At 39.2% G+C, this 6,240-nt stretch overlaps 1 non-coding gene across 1 annotated transcript; it reads left to right on the top strand.

Moving 5' to 3' along the window:
- The first annotated feature begins 5,890 nt into the window (after positions 1-5,890).
- LOC121210212 (small nucleolar RNA R71) lies at positions 5,891-5,996 on the top strand. Its single transcript, XR_005905336.1, has one exon. It is a non-coding gene; the product is annotated as a small nucleolar RNA R71 (small nucleolar RNA).
- The last annotated feature ends 244 nt before the right edge of the window (positions 5,997-6,240 follow it).

Raw genomic sequence — 6,240 nt, 5'->3', positions numbered from 1 at the left:
ATCCCTAAATTGAATAACTGAAACTTTTCTCTAATTAACACTCTAGGGTTGCATTAACTCGATTTATGGATCCCCTTATTAGGTTTCACCTTAATCCGGTAAAATCTTATCACCCTATTTCTAGGCGCACAATCAACTCCGCTTAATTATGACAAAAGTAATCTTAGACAGGGTCTATTCCTCCTCTGAATAAGAGCATGTCTTGAATCAGTATCCTAGGATACCAAAACAAGAATTAAGAACACATAATTAAGAACAAGTTAAATATTTATCATACGATTCAGAAAATAATAACAAGATTCGTCTTAGGTTTCATTCCCCTTAGGTATTTAGGGGATTTAGTTCATAACTAAATCAGAAAACATCTCACAAGAATAAAGAATACAAAACATAAAGAAAACCCAAAACTCCTGAAGGGAAATTGAGGAGAGATCTTCAGTCTTAATGATGAACCCGGCTTCTGAGATGGATCAATCGAGTTCCTTGGGGTAATTCCTTACCCCCCTTCTCTGTCCTCCTCTTTTTCGTCTTCTAGGATGTATTTATAGGCTTTGGAATGCCTAGAAGCCCTCAAAAGTGGCCTTTTCCGAATTGGACTTAACTTGGGCTCGGCAGGGACACGCCCGTGTGCCACGGCCGTGTGACGTGATTGCCAGGCCGTGTTCAATCCATTAAATTGCACACGGCCGTGTGGATCAATCGCCAAGCCGTGTGAATCGTGAAAGCCTTGGTCGACACCTTAGAAAGACACGGACGTGTGAGGAACCGGTGTGGCAAGGCTTAGGCCGTGTCATTTTCTCGATTTGGTCCGTTTTATCCCTTTTTGGCTCGTTTTTGGCTCTTTTTTACTCTTGGTGCTCTTCTAAGTACAAACTATGAAATTAAAGCATTAGGAGCATTGAATTCACCAATTCTAATGACAAATCATCTATAAACTGCAATAAACATCGGGTAAAAAATATGTATAATTTACGGTTTATCAAATACTTCCACACTTAAGTATTTGCTTGTCCTCAAGCAAAGTTCTCAACTCATAATCAAAATAATTTCTCCTCAACTTATAATTCGTATCGATAATATCAAAGAACATCAAAGTCTCAAACATTCTGAGTTGAGTATTTAATCATGCAAACATAGGTGTCACTCTTCATTTAAGTAATTACCGTTGATTCGGAATATCACAGAGTTTCACATCCTCACTAAATATTCACTCAAATCACTCTAGGTGTTTAAAGACAATAAATGAAGCACTCAATAGTCAATAATGAAAAGTCATTACCATAGGCTTGCATGAAAATCAAATCTCCACCACTATAATTTAAGTTGATACATCAATCAAAATATCTTTAGAGGGTTGTAATGAGGCTTGGTTAGGGGTGTGGTCACAAGCTGAAAGAAAGGGTTAGAATCGAGATTGACTTGAAAAGTTTCCCTAACTAGAAAAAGAGTTAATCTTCACTTGCGTATAACAGAGCTTCTCTCAAAATATGAAATTACAGATATGCATACATAGTTTTTTTTAAGAACAAGTTAATTACTTAGACTAAATATTCAGAACGAGACATAGCTAGGCAATCCATTCAACTCAAATCTCGACAAAAATAGGGATTAATTTAGGGGATTTCAACAATAATGGGTTAAAGGTTAATATTAAGGATAATACAAGAAATGGTTTGTTAGGCTCAAGGGGGTTTACTAGGGGTTAATCATGGAGGTAGGCTTTTCATGGCATGAGTGGGTTAATCCTAAGTGCCTTAGTCATTTTGATATATCAAATCAAATGGTGTGGTCTCGACATGCATAATCAAGCAAGTTCTAAAATAACAGTTCAATACTGGCGCACTCAAAGTAATAATAAAAGTGAGCATGAAAGGATTAATAGATGCTCAAAAGGCTCAAAAATCTCACAAAAATTATGGCCTTTTTTATGTTTAGACTCGTGAATTCCAATTCAAAGTAATACTTAGACTTGGGGAAACAACCTATAATTTTAAATTCTTAAAAATCAACTTATCTGCTTGATTCTCTAATGTCTTAAAGTTTAAATAATCAATGCATAAATCCCTATGTTTTAATTCAAGATATATCAATCAAAATCATAAATTAATTAAAATTTATCCTAAATATGATATGAGAGTTTTTCAAGAGAACAAGATGATTATTGAGAGATTTTTCTGATAATAAAATAAATACCCCCTACACTTAAGATGTACATTGCCTTCAATGTACAAAGGTGGATATTAAAGTATAAAAATAAGACAGGGAGAGAAGTGAAACTTCCTGTACGATGAAATCCTTGAACTAGAGTTTTGGAGAGTGATCAGTTCGAGAGTGGAGGAAGATACTCTGGCAGTCGTAGAGGTTCATTAGGCCATAAGTCCTGTACCAAAAGAATATTATATCTAGTGGTAGCTGTGGTCATGGTCGAGCAGGATATGACAGTCGTGGAGAACCTTTTCTGGTGGAGTTTTAGTTCCTATGTGATGATGAGCTTAAGCACTCTATATAACTGTAATAAAATCAGGAACTGTTTAGAGGATATTAGGAAGAATAAGTAGTCGAAAAGAAATAACCGAAATTAATAATAATTAAAAAATAAAATTCTAAAATCTAACAAAAATAAAAAGTAGTTCAATAAAAATAAAAAAACATAAAACAATAAATAAGTATTTCTAAACATCTTTATCGCTGGATGGTTCGCGAGGTGGGACTGGTGATGAGATGTAGAGGTGCTGACAAATCTAATGTAGAGTAGCATCAATGTTGTCAAATCGTTGAAAACACTGCTGCTCGAATCGGGTGAGGCACTCAGAGATGTCAGCATATGAAGCCACCGTATGAACTGACAAGAGGGTGGTGGTGGATGAGTTGGTGGGTCCTCGTACTGTGGGGGCATCGTTAGGAATGTCCTCGTATGCCTCCTCCTCGGTAGATTGGGCGAGACAATGCTGGGGAAGGAGGGGTTCCGTGGTGCCTCTCGATCATCCTCACACTAAGCATGCTCGAGATGCCTTGTGGAGACATCTGCCTAGTCGATGCAGTGGCCTGCTGCTAAAGGTCGGGCCCGAAGTATTTGGAAGAGCTCTTCTTCGGGCCCTCGTAGAAACTGTAGGAGTGGGAAAAGAGATGGGAATGTGATGATTAATGCAGGAGAAGTGGATTTTATGATGGTTTGGGGGTTGGGGAAATGAGAAGCTGTGGAATGGTGGCTGGGATAGGGATTAAGGAGTGGAGAAGGGTAGATTTCGGCTAGAGTTTCGAAAGGGGGAAAAAGATGAACAGTGGTTTGCTTATATAGGAGAGGGCTACACGGCCTAGGGCTACGCTCGTGTACTCTGAGGGTGAACCCTTGTTTTTATAATTTTGCGATTTAGGTTGTGCCCGGCTACTATCCCACGCTCGTGTGTCTTGGGTGTGTATGGCCCACGGTCATGTCGCACGGTCGTGCCTAGCTTTGTTCACTTTTCTCACGCCCGTGTGTTAGGTTACTGCACCCGTGTGTTAGGTTACCACTCCCGTGTATTGTTGTCCACGGCTTAACAGCATGGGCGTGTCTCTAGCCTGTGTTGCAGAAACAAAATCGAGTCTTGCCCCTGACACGCCCGTGTTTATCCATTCCCACGCCCGTGTTCACCTATCAAGTTCCCCCACGGCCATATCGCACGGCCATAGGGATTTATCGCATCTTGTGTTTTGGGGAAACGACCGTATCGTACGGCCATGTCTCTTCCCCTGTTTGGCCACGGCTTTAGGCACGCCCGTGTGCCTGGCCGTGTGTGCTGAAAAACTTTGCAATTCAATGATAAAGTTAATGATTCAAAGTGTTAGAAATTAAAAATAAAAAAAATCAAAATATGTTAGTGCTTGGGTTGCCTCCCGAGAGGCACTTATTTATAGTCTAAGCTCGACTTTCCTCTCTAGTGAATGGTCAGGGTGGTTCGAGGAGTTTATACTCCTCATTCCTACTATCAATCTCATCAAAATAAGGTTTTAATTGGGTGTTATTTACCTTAAAAGTGCCAAACTTGGGGTGACTCACCTCCACCGTACCGAATGGAAAAATACTGAGTACCGTAAGGGGGATTTCCTCATTCGGTGTGGTTGTGACAATGTGAGGATCTGCGGCATCTAGTAAGACTTTATCGCCAACCTTAAGTTGATTAGGAGAGGTATCGGGCTTGTTTTGACGTAGTTTTGGTTTAGCATGTGTTCTCGATTTATGTACTCACCATTCATCTAGCTCCTCTATCCGTAGCCTTCATTCTTCATGAATGTGTCCTCTATCATTCTTGGAACATGGCTTGTGAACTTCTTTGAAGCTTAATTTCTGCAAAATCATATTGTCAGTTTTAATAGATTGGTGTGGACTATTACATTCAATGTTCGATGTGATGCCAGAATTACGAGCTTGAAGGGTGATCGTTTCATCTCCCACACGAAGTGTAAGCTCACCTGTGCCAACATCAATAATTGTTTTAGCAGTTTCTAAAAAGGGCATTCCTAAAATCAAAGGGGTGTTATTATCCTCCTCTATGTCTAGAACAATGAAATCAACGGGAAATATGAACTTATCTACTTTCACGAGTACATCTTCAATAATACCCCTAGGAAATCTTATAGTTTTATCTGCCAATTGAATGCTCATCCTAGTTTGTTTAGGTTTCCCAATACTTAGTTGCTTAAACATTTTGTAAGGCATTACGTTAATACTAGCCTCTAAATCAGCTAATGCATGACTTATACCTAAACTACCAATTAAACAAGGAACTGTAAAACTCCCTGGATCTTTCAATTTGTGGGGTAGCTTATTCTGTAGAATAGCTGAGCAGACTGCGTTTAGCAACACATGCGACGCTTTGTCCAACTTCCACTTATTTAGTAAAAGCTCTTTTAAAAATTTCATTACATTTGGCATCTGCGACAAAGCTTTAATAAACTGTAGATTAATATGTAATTTTTTTAGAAGTTTGAGGAATTTACCGAATTGTTCGTCTGAACGGTCTTTCCTTTTCGCATTAGGATATGGGACACGAGGTCTATATTCTTCATTCACCGTTTTGTTATGACTTACCTCACTTTTGCCTTTGCTCACCACAGTTTCTTGCATCAATTCTGTCTCAGATGCAATGAATCCTTCCTTATCTTGAGTACTAATTGCGTTGAGGTGTTCCCTTAGGTTAGGTTCAGTATTACTTGGTAAGCTACCTTGTGGTCGTTCGGAGATTAGTTTGGATACTGGCCTATCTGAGTTTCGAGTCCTTGGATCAATGCTTGTTGATTTTTAAGTATTGTTTCGGTATTTTGGAAATGGATTTCCGGCATTAATATGAATTTTGAGAGCATCTCCTCAAGGTTCGGTTTCTTCTCTTGTTGATAAGGTGGCTGTTGAAAATCCTGAGGGTTTTGTGGCTTTTGATTCCCTTGACCTCCCCAGGAGAAATTTGGGTGGTTCCTCCAACCTGCATTATAAGTATTACTGTATGGGTTATTTTGAGATCTAAAGTTTTTGTTACCCATATAGTTGACTTGTTCCTCTTCGGTTGTAGGATTGAAAGATTGATATTCTGTATGCACACCTCCCCCACTTGAGTCACACCTCATTACTGGATGTACCTACGTAGAACTAAGAAAACCATCAATCTTTTTATTGAGAAGTTCTACCTGATTTGACAACATAGTAACTGAGTCGACGTTATAAACGCTGGCTGTTTTTGTTGGCTTAGTCTTCATGACTTGCCACTGATAGTTATTCAGTGACATTTCTTCAATGAATTCATAAGCCTCTTCAGGTGTTTTGTTGTTGATGGTTCCGCCAGCAGTTGTGTCAACCATTTGCCGAGTCGAAGGATTCAAACCATTGTGGAATGCTTGTACTTGCAGCCAAAGTGGTAACCCATGGTGAGAGCACTTCTCAGTAAGTCCTTGTATCTCTCCCATGCATCGTAAAGTGTTTCTAAGTCCATCTGGACAAAAGAAGAAATATCATTACGTAATTTAGCCGTTTTAGCCGGCGAAAAGTATTTTAGTAAAAAATTTTCAGTCATTTGTTCCCAAGTAGTAATTGACCCTCGTGGTAACGAGTTCAACCACTGTTTAGCTTTGTTCTTCAATGAAAAAGGAAATAACCGAAGACGAATGGCATCATCAGAAACGCCATTGATTTTAAATGTATTGCAAAATTCCAGAAAGTTTGCTAAGTGAGCGTTGGGATCTTCATCCTGCAAGCCATCAAACTGAACA

The sequence above is a fragment of the Gossypium hirsutum genome, chromosome A11 (genome assembly GCF_007990345.1).
Source record: "Gossypium hirsutum isolate 1008001.06 chromosome A11, Gossypium_hirsutum_v2.1, whole genome shotgun sequence".
NCBI lineage: Eukaryota > Viridiplantae > Streptophyta > Magnoliopsida > Malvales > Malvaceae > Gossypium > Gossypium hirsutum.
This window is presented reverse-complemented; position numbering and strand designations above follow the sequence as displayed.